Source organism: Eriocheir sinensis, chromosome 39 (assembly GCF_024679095.1).
Source record: "Eriocheir sinensis breed Jianghai 21 chromosome 39, ASM2467909v1, whole genome shotgun sequence".
NCBI lineage: Eukaryota > Metazoa > Arthropoda > Malacostraca > Decapoda > Varunidae > Eriocheir > Eriocheir sinensis.
This window is the reverse complement of record NC_066547.1, coordinates 7,700,851-7,714,768: the sequence shown is the minus strand read 5'-3', so window position 1 is coordinate 7,714,768 and position 13,918 is coordinate 7,700,851.

Below are 13,918 nucleotides of genomic sequence, written 5' to 3'. Positions count from 1 at the left end.
TATTATTATTATTATTATTATTATTGTAATGCTGTTTACATTACAAGTATTATATTTTTTTTCATCGTTACATTCCATAAGGCGAAGAGCGTTAAACTATAGCACACACGTCTTCATTGTATCCGTGTATCAATGTGCTGACTACTATTAACCTGTTTCGCTGATGTTGCAAGTTTTGTAATTGGTCTTCGTACCGGTCTAGAAAAAGCTTAAATCATCAGCTTGTAAGACTTTGTATAGTGAGTCTGCCCCCAAAATATATTCATCAATACCCAGGGACGAAGAACAAATCTTGTAAAAGAAACCTTGTGTCAATATACTATACCAACTGATCATTCATTGTCTGCCCTCAAGAAAAAGATTAAACCACCAGAAAACAAGGACCGGCCATCGCATAATTAGTTTAGCCAAATCCTAAATCACCAGCCTGGAAGAACTATATGTCGTTGTTCGATTCCAAACAAGAATAATAAGAAGCACAAGCACACGAGAACTAACCGTCTCATTGCAAATATGGAAATGTGTGAATTGAAGAACATAAGAAGTGGCCGTTGTTGATAAGAACCACTAGAATCACCATCATACAGAAAGTGCCCGTCGCTCACTTATTCCAGAAAGGTTAGAATCACGAACACACAGGTAACACCCGTCTTTCAGTGCCTCTAGATATGAATAACTAGAATCACAAGCACACAAGAAGTAGCCGTCTCGTATCAAATCCAGAAAAAAACCCCGCATGAATTGAAGTACACAAGAACTGATGGTCGTTTATTAATTCCAGATAAGGAAAGCTAGAATCACCATCAAACAAGAACTAACCGTCTCAAAATAAATCTGGAAAAACGCATGAATCGAAAAACACAAGAACCGGCCGTCGTACAAGAGCCTGGCCGCAGCTCGACCCCCGGCACTTACAGAACGGGTCTCGGTCCGCCTCGCCGTGGTATTTTCGCCTCGTCATGGACTCCGTAGTCGTGGGCCTCGCTCGATTAAGGCGATGGCCCCGAACATTCAAACAGCATGCAGATGAAGCAGTTTGGAGGCGCTCAGCTGGCGTAGGGGGGTCAGGTCGCCCTCGAGGGGTCGGGAGGTAGTCGGTCCTAGCAAGCACAGGTAACAATTTAAGTAGATAGCTCAGAGGGTGTTTTCGAGGCCGCAGCTGTTGTTCCTCACCACGCAAACACTTCCTGCTTCTCTCTCTCTCTCTCTCTCTCTCTCTCTCTCTCTCTCTCTCTCTCTCTCTCTCTCTCTCTCTCTCTCTCTCTCCCCCCCCCCCCCACCTCCTCTACCCTTCTCTCTCCACTCCTAAACGTTTTTACATTTTTAGTTGTCTTATTTTTACGGTCTATAATTTTGTCTTTTTTTCTCCCATTAGTTTTGTTTTTGCATTCTCGTTTTTTGTTCCATATTCGTACGTGTTATTTTTTTTTATGTAAAGATTCTCCATCGCTATTAGTGTTTTTTTTGTACAATGGTCTCACTTTTCTTTTATGAGCAACCGATTCATTCTCATCCTTTCATTCCCTTCAAGTACTCTTTTTGTTTTTTCATGTGTCTTTAACCAACCAATTCTTCCTCATTTTCCCTTCCTCTTCACGTACTCTTTTTATTTTTTCATGTGTCTTCACCCAACCAATTCTTCCTCATTTTTCCTTCCTCCTCACGTACTTTGTTGTTTCCAGGCTACATCCTTCATTGCCTTCTTATCCGGTGTTTTCTTCACTCGTTTCACCTTTTGCTCCTGTTCACAAATCTTCTACTTCCCGTCGGCCGTGTGCAGCCATCTCTTCATCTCTTAATCCTTCGTACATTCCTATAATTTCCCAGCTATCCTGCTTTTATATTCCTCTTAAAAGTCTTCACTCTTCCTCCTCCTCCCTCGTATACACCCTGCACTTCTCCCCTTCTCCTCCTCCTACGTCTCTTCCCTCTCCTCCTCTTCCTCCTCCTCCTCCTCCCTGATTTATCGTCCACTCGCACCATGCAAGATCTCTACGTTAGCTGAACCTCGAGTCGTCAGGCACCACCAGTAATTTCTGAACGAGCCTTAATTGTACTTTTCATCCTCGTGAAGGGTCTGTCGAGACGTACAGCTCCCCCTCTCGGCAATACTAACCCTTTACACCGGCAGGAGAACCACTGCTTACCCCCTTCCACCTCCACCTGGTCTCCGCCCCCTTCGCCCCCCCCCCCCCCCGCCTGCCTCCCTTCCATACTACCCCTCCACGCCATACCTACATATTACCATACCTACGTCATCCTCCTCCTCCTCCTCCTCCTCTTCCTTCTCTCTTCTTCTTTGCCTCTTTCTCCTCAGTTTACTTGCTCTCCTCTTCCTCTTCTTTTTTCTTTTTCTTCTTTTTATACATTTTTCTTCTTCTTCTTCTTCTTCTTCTTCTTCTTCTTCTTCTTCTTCTTCTTCTTTTTTCTTCGTTTATTCCTCCTCCTCCTCCTCCTCTTCTTCTTACACTTCATTTTCCTCTTCTCCTCCTACTTTTCCTCATGCCTCATTATCATTATTGCCAACTATGTTTTCGTCGACGCCGCCATCTCCTTCGCCGCCGCCGCCGCCTCCGCCACAGCTACCATTGGCGTAGCCTTCTTCTCTATCTACATTTCCTTTCCTTTCTCCCTTTCTTGCGTCATCATAATAATTATCGTCATTATCACCGTCGTCGATTTTGTACCCGCCATTGCTTCCTCTGCCATGGTCGTCTTCGTCATCGTCATCCTTTTTTTTTAGTCTTCGTTGTATTTGTTCTTGTTCCACTTTCCAACTTTTTCTTTACTTCTTTTCCTTCTTCATTTTCGTTTTGTTCTTGTTCTTGTTCTGCCTCTTCATCTTCTGCTCCTCCTTCACCTCCTTCTCCTTCACCTCCTCCTTTTCCTCTTTTTACCAACCTCCTCCTCCTCCTAACAACTTCTCCTCCTCCCAACCTCAACTTGCGCCTGTACTTTAGCGGGGCGGTAATCTTTGCGTGGTCAGGTTATGGCACCAAGGGTATAATTTTCGCGAGTGACTCTCTTTGTACTCAGTCTGTCTTTTTCTCCAAATTATCGGAGGTTGTGCATTGGGGCGAGACGTAAGTGAGGGGGAAAAAAGGAATTCGTGAGAGGAGTCTTGTCCCGCCGAGGTAATTCCAGGAAAATGGAATCGTTAGGCATGCTATGATTAGGATTAGGAGAGAGGAGGGAGAGAGAGGTAGGTGAAGGGGGAATGGAGAGGGATGGCACGGGATGAGAAGGTAGGGAGTGGGCGTTGAGTGAGGGGGGCTTGTGACTAAATGAAAGGGTGAAGAGGGTGGAAGATGGGGAGGGAAGGGGAGGAGAGGAAGGGGTGGAAGGGGGCATGTCAAGGGAAGGTAAAACAATGATGGACGAGGGAACAAATGACGGGATGTTGTTCCTTAGCGTCGACCACTGAGGTGTAGTCCTTGTGCATGGGTCTGTGGCTGCCCCTGGGAAGCGCACACACAAACACACACACACACACACACACACACACACACACACACACACACATATATTTACACCAAGCTTTCCCATTTGAGCTCCCGTCACCCTACTCCTCTTCCGTTTACTTTTCTGTTGTCAATTAATTTTTTACTCCTCCTCCTCCTCCTCCATTTTTCATTATTGTCTTCCTCCTTCTCCTGTTCTACCTCCTCCAGTTTCCTTATCTTTCACATCTCCTTCTGCTGCTCTTTTCTTTTTTTACCTTTTTCGTTTCGTTTCCTCTTCTTGCTCCTCAATTTCTAGCGTTCTCCATAAATTTCTTTTCTCCTCATCCGCCTCTTCTTTCCCCTCCTCCTCCTCCTCCTCCTCCTCCTCGTCCATCTTCAGCTCCTCTTCCTCCTCCACGCCTTCCTCCTCGTCGCCACCAAGACTCTTCCCCCATAATTAAATCTCGAAGGGAAATTGAATAATTCCTTCCTTAACGCTTGGCTGAGCTTCGCAGCGCTGAGAACCGCCCTCACGTGGAGCCAGTTTTCGCCCTTCCCTCGCTCTCTCTTAATTTAATTTGGGAACGCGAGGAGAACGAATGCGAAGAAAACAAGCTTGAGCGATGGTGTTGGGCTGGTGAGGGAAAGCAGAGGGAAGGAGAAGGACAGGGAGGAGTGAAGGGAAAAAGAAAATTATATATATGAAAGTTCGTCTATAATGCAAGTGATTTAAGAATAAGAATCGGAGTCGTGAAAAGTTTTGCTGCGAGTTGAAAATGAGGAACGAAATTTGGGCTCTATTTTTAGTCTTAATCCTCGGTCTTATCTTCCATTGACCTCGATCTAAGTTCCCTTCATCCGCTCCCCACCTCCTCCACCTCACCACCGCTACCACCATCATCACTACCTCCACCATTACTTACACCGTCAACCCCACCCCTCCCACCACCAAAACCATTGCCACCCCTTCTCCTGCCGTCGTCACCACCTTTACTTCAACCATCACCACCACCCCTGTCGCTACCACCACCATACCACTACCACAACCCTAGCCATCACCACTATCTCTGCTACAGCCACCTCCACCAGCTGCACCCAATCACTACCTACACCAACAACACCCCTTCATCACCTCCACCTACACGACCCTCCCTACCACCACCACCACCACCACTACCGCCACCACCACCGTCTCCCTGCCACCACTCCTGATATCAGTTCTTGCCAAGTACTAGATTCAGTATTATTTTTTCTGTCTGGTGAAAAAAAAAAAGTGCTGCTGCTGATGATGATGATAGTGAGTGGAGTGAAATAATAGCAAGAGAAGCGTTTGTAATTGTGTGGAAAAAAAGGCGAATGAGAGAGAGAGAGAGAGAGAGAGAGAGAGAGAGACCAACATTTTCTTTCCTCCAAGTTTACCACCGAAAAATATAGGCTTGATTTTTTCGACATGGCGCAGCTGCCGTCGAGGAAGAGTGGAGGAGGAGGACGGAATTTATTTTTTTCTTCTTCCTTTTACGTGCACGACTTTTTTTTTTCTTCTTTTTCATGCTTTACTTAGTTTTCCTTTTTTTTCAGAGGATGGACGTTTCTTGCTTTTTTGTTCTCATATATTTTCCCGACTCCTCCATTGTTTTGTTTTTTTATCCTTTCTGTATTTGTTCTGTGTGAGTATTTGGAGTATTTGATATTTTCTTCTTTCATCTATTTTTCTTCTATATTTTTTTTTCGTCATTTAATTTTACTTCTTATTCCCTTTTTTTTTATATTGTCTCTTTTTCCATTCCCTATTCTTTTTACTCCCATTTAATTATATATTTCTTGCTTTTCTTCCTTTTCTTCATATTTTCTCTTTCCTCCTCCTCCTCCTCCTCCTCCTCCTCCTCCTCCTCCTCCGCAAAACATGGCTGGTCACGCCAAGGCTTGTTTGACCAGCTGCTCCAACCTTTTACCCGGACCCTTATTAATTTTATTCGAGTTGCCGGCGCTTCCACAACCACCTCCACCACCACCACCCACTACCACCACCACCTCTCCTTCCCCCTTCCTACACCACCACCCACCACCACCATTCCCTCACTTTTCCCTTTCCTTCCTTTTCTTACCATCGTATTCACAACTCCAACAACCACTAAGACCAGTACTCCTTCATATTTCCTTGTTTTGTTTATCACCTCCACTCTTATAACCACAATCACTAGTACCACCACCGCCCCATCCCTTTTCTTTCATCGCTTCCCATCATCATCACCACTATCTCCAGCCCCATCACTGTTCTCTTTTTCCTCTTTCATTTACTCTTACTACTAATACAACCACTATCACCACTACCATCACCACCGTCCCATGTTTCTCCCTCACTCACCACAATGACTCCCACCACCTCCACGCCATCCCTTTCCTCCTTTCATTCAACATTTCAACTTTCTTTCTTATTTGTTTTCTCCCTGTTCGAGTTGCCATTGCTTGTTTTACCTACCACAACCATTCCTTCCTTTCCTTTCTTTCACTCCACGCTTTCAGTTCTTGTTATGTCCTTCCTGCATTTCCCAGTCGTTTCGTTCATCTCTTCGTCGCCTCATGTTCTGTCTCCCTCAACACCCTGTAAAAGAAAGTCAGATTAGGCACACCACACTGTTTTTCCTCTAGTTTACATACCCGGCGTTAAATCTAGTCTTGAGGAGGCAAAGGTAAACAGTGAGGATGCGCCCTGCATGACAAGGGAGAAAGAGGAGGGAAGAGGAAGGGCAGAGATAACAAGACTGACAAAAATGGCTTCCCAGGACGCCTTTAGGGAAGCATACATACGTCAGGCTGAAGAGATAACAACAACAATCAAAACGTGTGGGATGGGGTCGTGGCTGGCTGGCTGGCTGGCTGGTTGCTGGTGTGGCCTGCTAGATCTCACTCTCTCGGTTGACACTTCCCCTAAATACGTCCTTATTTATGGATCTCGGGAACTCGCTGGGGGTCCGGTGGCTCTGTGTCTGCTGGTGGTTAACTTTACCCAGCTTGTTGATTCCCTGCTTGTTATTCTTGTGTTCCTGTGAGTGTGTGTGTGGGAGGGGACAAATATGCAGTTGACTTGAGGCATACGTACATACAGACAGAGACAGAAACCGAGACTGAGAGAGAGACAAACACAGGAACGGTTCAGCTTGTCAGGATCAGACGTGAGACAAGACAAGACTCCCAAGCAAGCGGCCACAAAGCACATACATGGCCAAAGGTATTTTCCGGGATGCATGCTTGCCCGCACGAGCCGAACCTAATCCCAAACCGCTACCTGAGTGTGTGTCGCTATGCGGGGGATGCAAGCGGTACGAACTGGGCCGACGGTTCTTGCGCTGTTATGTCTCTGTCAGTGTATATGTGACGTGGTGGCAACCCTCGAAAGGTCCTCACTCGGCTGGCGTCTCTGGGAGGGTAATGGCCGAAGACGAGGAGAAGGAGGAGGAGGAGGAGGAGGAGGGGGCGCTGGTTGAAAGAGAAGAGCGTGGTTGAGGCGGCGGACGAGAGATAAAAGTCGTCATCTTAAGTCTTTGGATAGATAAAGAAAAGGAGAAGATGGAGGAACGTAGAGAAAGAGAAAAGAGGAGGAATTAAGGCGATTGGACTGAAAACATGGATAGGTTAAAGAAAAAAAGCGGAGAGGGAAGAACAGAAAGAGTGGAGAGGAAGAATTCACATAAGTGGGGTAAAGACGTCTATGTCTCTGGGTAAGTGGTGAGAATATATTTGAACTCTTGAAATAGCGGAAGAGGGAATTAAAGAAGAAGAATAAATTAACAAGATGGATAAATATGGAAGAGTAAAGAGAAGTTAGAAAAAAAATGAGAGTATAGAAGTGCAATCGTAAAAGCTCATGAAAAATACCGAGGGGGAAAAAAAGTAAAAAAAAATGGGAGAAGAAAAGACGGAAAACGCAATCATCAACACCATCGTGAAGTAGACAAAAGGAGACAGATAATCAAATAAAAAGAGAAATAGTAGACGGCAAGGCGAGTACAGTATCTGGTGAGGCCTTGAGTTGCACGAAGCCAGACCCTCGGCGTGAGATAAGTAATCCCGGCGATGAGATGGACGGATCATGTTAGGCGAGTCATGGCCGGTCTTAGGCTTCACTGTTGGCTTGTTTGTGTTATGAGCCGAAGGTCGCCGCTCCGCACGCCAACCCTCGCCCACCGCCCGTCTCTTCGCCCACCGCCCTTCTCTTCGCCCACCGCCCTTCTCTTCGCCCACCGCCCTTCTCTTCGCCCACCGCCCTTCTCTTCGCCCACCGCCCGTCTCTTCGCCCACCGCTCTTCTCTTCGCCCACCGCCCTTCTCTTCGCCCACCGCCCGTCTCTTCGCCCACCGCCCTTCTCTTCGCCCACCGCCCTTCTCTTCGCCCACCGCCCGTCTCTTCGCCCACCGCCCTTCTCTTCGCCCACCGCCCTTCTCTTCGCCCACCGCCCTTCTCTTCGCCCACCGCCCGTCTCTTCGCCCACCGCCCTTCTCTTCGCCCACCGCCCGTCTCTTCGCCCACCGCCCGTCTCTTCGCCCACCGCCCGTCTCTTCGCCCACCGCCCGTCTCTTCGCCCACCGCCCTTCTCTTCGCCCACCGCCCTTCTCTTCGCCCACCGCCCTTCTCTTCGCCCACCGCCCTTCTCTTCGCCCACCGCCCGTCTCTTCGCCCACCGCCCTTCTCTTCGCCCACCGCCCTTCTCTTCGCCCACCGCCCGTCTCTTCGCCCACCGCCCTTCTCTTCGCCCACCGCCCTTCTCTTCGCCCACCGGCCTTCTCTTCGCCCACCGCCCGTCTCTTCGCCCACCGCCCGTCTCTTCGCCCACCGCCTCTCGCTGGCTGGCCCTCCGCTAGGCTCCTCTAAGACACGGCAATGTCAAGGGTAAAGTAAACACATCCTCGTTGCGCACTCGTTTTTTTTATATCAAAGGATGCGGCTCAAGGGCAACAAAAAGAGTACAAAGAAAAAAGTCCGCTACTCGCCGCTTCTGCTGCATCTTTCATTTATCTTTTGTTCATGTTATAGTTTTTTTTTAGCAACAGAATTTAGGAGTTTCGTTTTTGTTACCTAAGTGTCGTATATAAATGATCGTCCTAAATTTTCTTCTTGCAATTTATTTTCTTCTTCGGTTGTTATTTTTAGTTTTGTTTTAAGATCAATAATTTGGCTGTTTTTTTTTCTTCATCTTTGTTTCCTTCATACAATAAATTATCTTCCTCGGTTCCTATTTTTATTTACACTTTTTGGTAAGTCAATTCTTTTCCCTCACAGCAACATTTGTGAGATGGTATTTTGGGGTTCACTAAAAGAAAGAAAGAGAGAGAAGAAAAAATCGCTTGCGCTTTGTTTATTTGATCGTATATTCTTACAAAACACTTAACAAGATTAAAACTGGTTTTACTCCCCCATATTTTTCGCTAAGTTGATTCAGCTGCTGTATTTGGTTAGATTGGATTGAGCCCACCTTCTCTTTCTTTCCCTACATTCTTTCCTCCCTAATATACTTCCCTTATCTTCCACCTGCCTCCCACATCTTCCGTCCTATCACATTCACCTCTGTCCCTTTTCTACTTCACTTCCTTATCCTCCTTCCAACCTTCCACTCCCTCCCCTCCCTCCATCCTGCCCTTACACATATCCTCCCCTTCCCTCGCCTCCCTCCATCCTGCCCTTACACATATCCTCCCCTTCCCTCCTCTCCCTCCATCCAGCCCTTACACATATCCTCCAATTCCCTCCCCCACATATCCTCCACGTCCCTCCTCTCCCTCCATCCTGCCCTTACACATATCCTCCCCTTCCCTCCTCTCCCTCCATCCTGCCCTTACACATATCCTCCCCTTCCCTCCTCTCCCTCCATCCTGCCCTTACACATATCCTCCCATTCCCTCCCCTTACACATATCCTCCCCTTCCCTCCTCTCCCTCCATCCTGCCCTTACACATATCCTCCCCTTCCCTCCTCTCCCTCCATCCAGCCCTTACACATATCCTCCCATTCCCTCCCCTTACACATATCCTCCCCTTCCCTCCTCTCCCTCCATCCTGCCCTTACACATATCCTCCCCTCCCCTCCCCCATCCTGCCCCTCCATCCTGCCCTTACACATATCCTCCCCTTCCCTCCTCTCCCTCCATCCTGCCCTTACACATATCCTCCCATTCCCTCCCCTCCCTCCATCCTGCCCTTTCACATATCCTCCCCTTCCCTCCCCGTACACATATCCTCCCATTCCCTCCCCTCCTTCCATCCTGCCCTTACACAAATCCTCCCCTTCCTTCACCTCCGACACACACACACACACACACACACACACACACACACACACACACACACACACACAGACACACAGACACCTCCTTCCCCCTCCCATCCCCCCACCATACACATCCTCCCTCCCGCACCGCCCATCCCCCGTCCCTTCACCTGCCCCCCCCCTCTCCCCCCCTTCCTCTGACACCTGTGCTGAGCCACTTGTGCATATTTTACACCGGGGACACCTAGACCGGTTCCTGAATGTTGCTGATGGCGGGGGTCTCGGGGCGTGTTGATCTTGGCATTGGAGGTCCTGGAGGCGGGCGACGCTAATGTGCGGTGGACCCAAGTTACAACCCTGCGGGAAGGCGGAGGTGTAGGGCGGGCAGGGCCTATATAAAGTGGCGGCCATGTTTGTTTACGCTCTTGGCTGCTCTGAATGCGGGAATCGTAGGAAATGGCTCCGTAAAGTTTGGGATGAATGTATGTGTGTGTGTCCGTGTGTGTGTGTGTGTTGTAAGCCACGCCGTGAAGAGAAGAAAGAGAAGATATCCGTGAGTTTTTTCTTCTTATATATTTAGTCTTCATTTTCTTCGTTGTTTATGTTTTTTGTTCTCCTGTGTCGACTTTTATTTGTATTTATTAATCTGTCTTTTTGGGTTTTATTTTTACGCATAGAAACGGATTATTTTTACTGTATTTTGTTTTTGCTGAATTTTGTTGTGGTGGTTTTCATTGTATCTTTTCATATAAGGATATTTTTTTCGTGCGTGTGTGTGTGTGTGTGTGTGTGTAGGTGGGTGGGTGTGGGTGTATATTCAGATTCTGGGCGTGATCACAGAAGAATTTTAAGTTCAATACCGTGACCAACAATGCTGCAACAAGCACTCACGACCACCACCAAAAAGACCCAACTCCACCCCCTAGACACCCACACCCACACCCACACCCACATCCACATCCTTCCAACTCCACCCACACCCTCACCTCACCCACACCCCTGTCACATCATCGATTCTGGCCGCAACCTTCGCCTTACTGTCGCTCCAGCCACACCCTCTGTCACACCAAGATTTCTGGCAACACATATTCTCTCTCTCTCTCTCTCTCTCTCTCTCTCTCTCTCTCTCTCTCTCTCTCTCTCTCTCTCTCTCTCTCTCTCTCTCTCTCTCTCTCTCTCTCTCTCTCTCTCTCTCTCTCTCTCTCTCTCTCTCTCTCTCTCTCTCTCTCTCTCTCTCTCCTTTCCACGCATCCCTTTCGTTACCGTCCCCTCAATTTTCGCTCACATCCTTTTTCATATTATCCACGTATTCATCAGTCTCAGTAATCCTTCATTTCCACCCTCATTTTCCCTCTATTCACACGACCTCAGCACACCCAAACATTCGAGTCATGTATATCACGGCAACCACTATAAATAAAATCCGTCAGCTCCACTAACAGGCAGGGGCCATCTACCAGGACCCTTCAGGAGAACCTACCGCGGCGCTATCGGCAGCAAATAAGAAAAATATAACTTCTAATATATGTACACCCTTCACTTTTTCTTTCTTTCTCCACGATACACTTCATCACACATTCAAGTCACACTCCACATCATGCACTTTCTCTGCCACACATATCATACAACACACTTCCCTAATACCACAATCTATACTCAAGATGGCCTGTTATGCATTTGTCCACCTCCCTTCACCTCCCCTTCACCTCCATACACAAGCATTACACCCTCCACATCCCTCCACCACATCCCCCCCTACCAGTCATCCACTCAAGCTTCTCTGCCACATATGCTCCCGCCAGTTAGTCTCTCACACACACAGGCGCAGCAATTAAGTCTCACCACGAAAGCAGCGCAGAAGCCTTAGTCACTTCCTTTAATTATACGAAGCCCCACGCAGCAACCACGACGGCCTGCTGTTAACTCCACCGCGATCAATAAACCTCATTAGCAATCAAGGCTAATTATCATAAACGCCTCCCTGAACACTACCATTTACAATTACGTCAAGGACCCATCCGCTGCGGTTTAGTGCTCTCTCCGTGCGCGATGTTGAGGAAATTGTAGAGCGGGGATGTTGGAGAATTGAGGATTGTAACTCTTGGCTCGTGAATACCGTTATGAGTAAGTAGAGGTATTCATAGGTGATTGTAAGTAAGATTGAGGTTCGTGTGTCTTGTTTAGCTTAAGTTATTTTAGCCTATACAACTTTTCCATTCCATCGAACATTGAAGAATTGAAGGAATCGCTGTATTGTCAGAATAGTGAGGAAGTTAGTGATGGTGACCTTTGAAAAACAGTTGTAGTATGCGGAGGAATTCTTGGATTAATGAACACAAAAAAAGTCATTAATGTTTGTGTCTAGCCTTGTTGTACTTTATTTAAGTAGCGCAAAGGTTTAATTTATCTAACGCTGAAAGACTCGATGGCATTCGCTTAAAACAATAAATGCTAAATAAACATGATGATAACTACTCAAACGTTGTAGGGAACGCAGCAAGTGACGTTGATGTGATATATGCTAATAGCTTTTTATTTTATTTATTTCATGTGTTGCATTCCGCCTTGGTAACAGGGACGATGCTATCATGAGGGCGAGGGAGAGCTCGGTCACGCTGAAGTGCTGTGGCGCCCCGGCCTGGCCATATAAATATTTATCTCCGTTGTTTAGGGGAATGACTCGCAATATTTGCTTCCCTCGGATCGCTGCAACACTTCCTCAACTCCGCGCCAGACAATACCGGCAACACGCTTTTTTTTTATTTTTAGCCGCAACACGCTAAAAGGTGGAAGATAAGGGAAGTATATTAGGAAGGAAAGAATGTAGGGAAAGAGAGAGAAGGTGGCCTCACTCCGCGCCAGACAATACCGGCAACACGCTTTTTTTTCTTTTTAGCCTCAACACGCTGTTCTCATGTGTTTGGTCTCAACATGTGCACGCCGGCCATTTAGTTTGTCCGCAACACAGGGTCAACCACAGAAACACACACACACACACACACACACACACACACACACACACACACACACACACACACACCTGCCTGAGCGACAACACTCCTTGGGCCGCCGTGACATGTTCTCCTGAAAGCAAAAGACAATAGAATTAGTTTTCCATTATTTTTTGTTGTTGTATAGCTTTTGTCTGTCAGTCTCCGTTAAACTGTCTCTCCATTCATTTGTTTGCCTTTCTTTGTGTCTGTGTCTGTCTGTCTTTGTCTGTCTGTATCTAAGTTTTTGTTGTGTGAGAGACGAACAGACAGTGACAGAGAGACAGACAGGGATTGACGACAGATAGACAGAAGGGACGGAGAGTTTCACAGTCGACTGCATGGACCTTTCAGTGAAAATAGAAAAGCGATCAAGTGGGTAGACGTGTGGACTCGAGGATCCTAAACTGTTTGTGTCGTGGTGGTGTGTGACGGGGGGGAGAGAGAGAGAGAGAGAGAGAGAGAGAGAGAGAGAGAGAGAGAGAGAGAGAGAGAGAGAGAGAGAGAGAGAGAGAGAGAGGGGAGGAGGAGAGTATGTGGGTTTGTATCATCTTTTTGTTTGTGTGTTTATCTCCTAGTTGAAGGGTACAAGTAATAAGAAAACAAGTCCACTCTCGTTAACGCTTGGTGGGAATGAAGTTTAGTAACACTTATTTAAGATTGGGAAGGATGAACACACATACACACACACACAAAAAAAAAAAAAAATAGAAACTTACTCATGTACCCAAATATCTTTTAACTTCAAGACATTATTAGAACGTTGTCTCGCAAACACCAATGGCATTTTGAATTTAAGTCAGTATAGAATAGAAAAAAAGGATTATACGAAAAGATGAAAGGAAAAGGAATGAAGAATGAATAGACTGACGTTAAACTGGGGTGTTTGAAAAGAAAAAAAATGCAAATGGAAGTTAAAAGAGAACAGGAAGGAAAAATAAAGACCGTAGCAGTAAAGGAGAAACAGGAAGAGGAGATGGTAGAAGATGAAGGTTTCAACTTGAGGATGGATGGGATGAGAGAGGGAGGGAGGGAGGTATCAGGGAGTGAGAGGAAGTAAGCGAGCACACCACTTACAACCTTCCCCACAAAGGCTATCAGATGGCCGTCCCCTCTCATACAAACTGTCTCACTAGGCGACGTTGCGACCCCTACGAATGTTGTGATTTGCCAACGAGTTCGCGGAATGACGCACGTTGCCGCAGACCCTCCATTGGTCCTCGG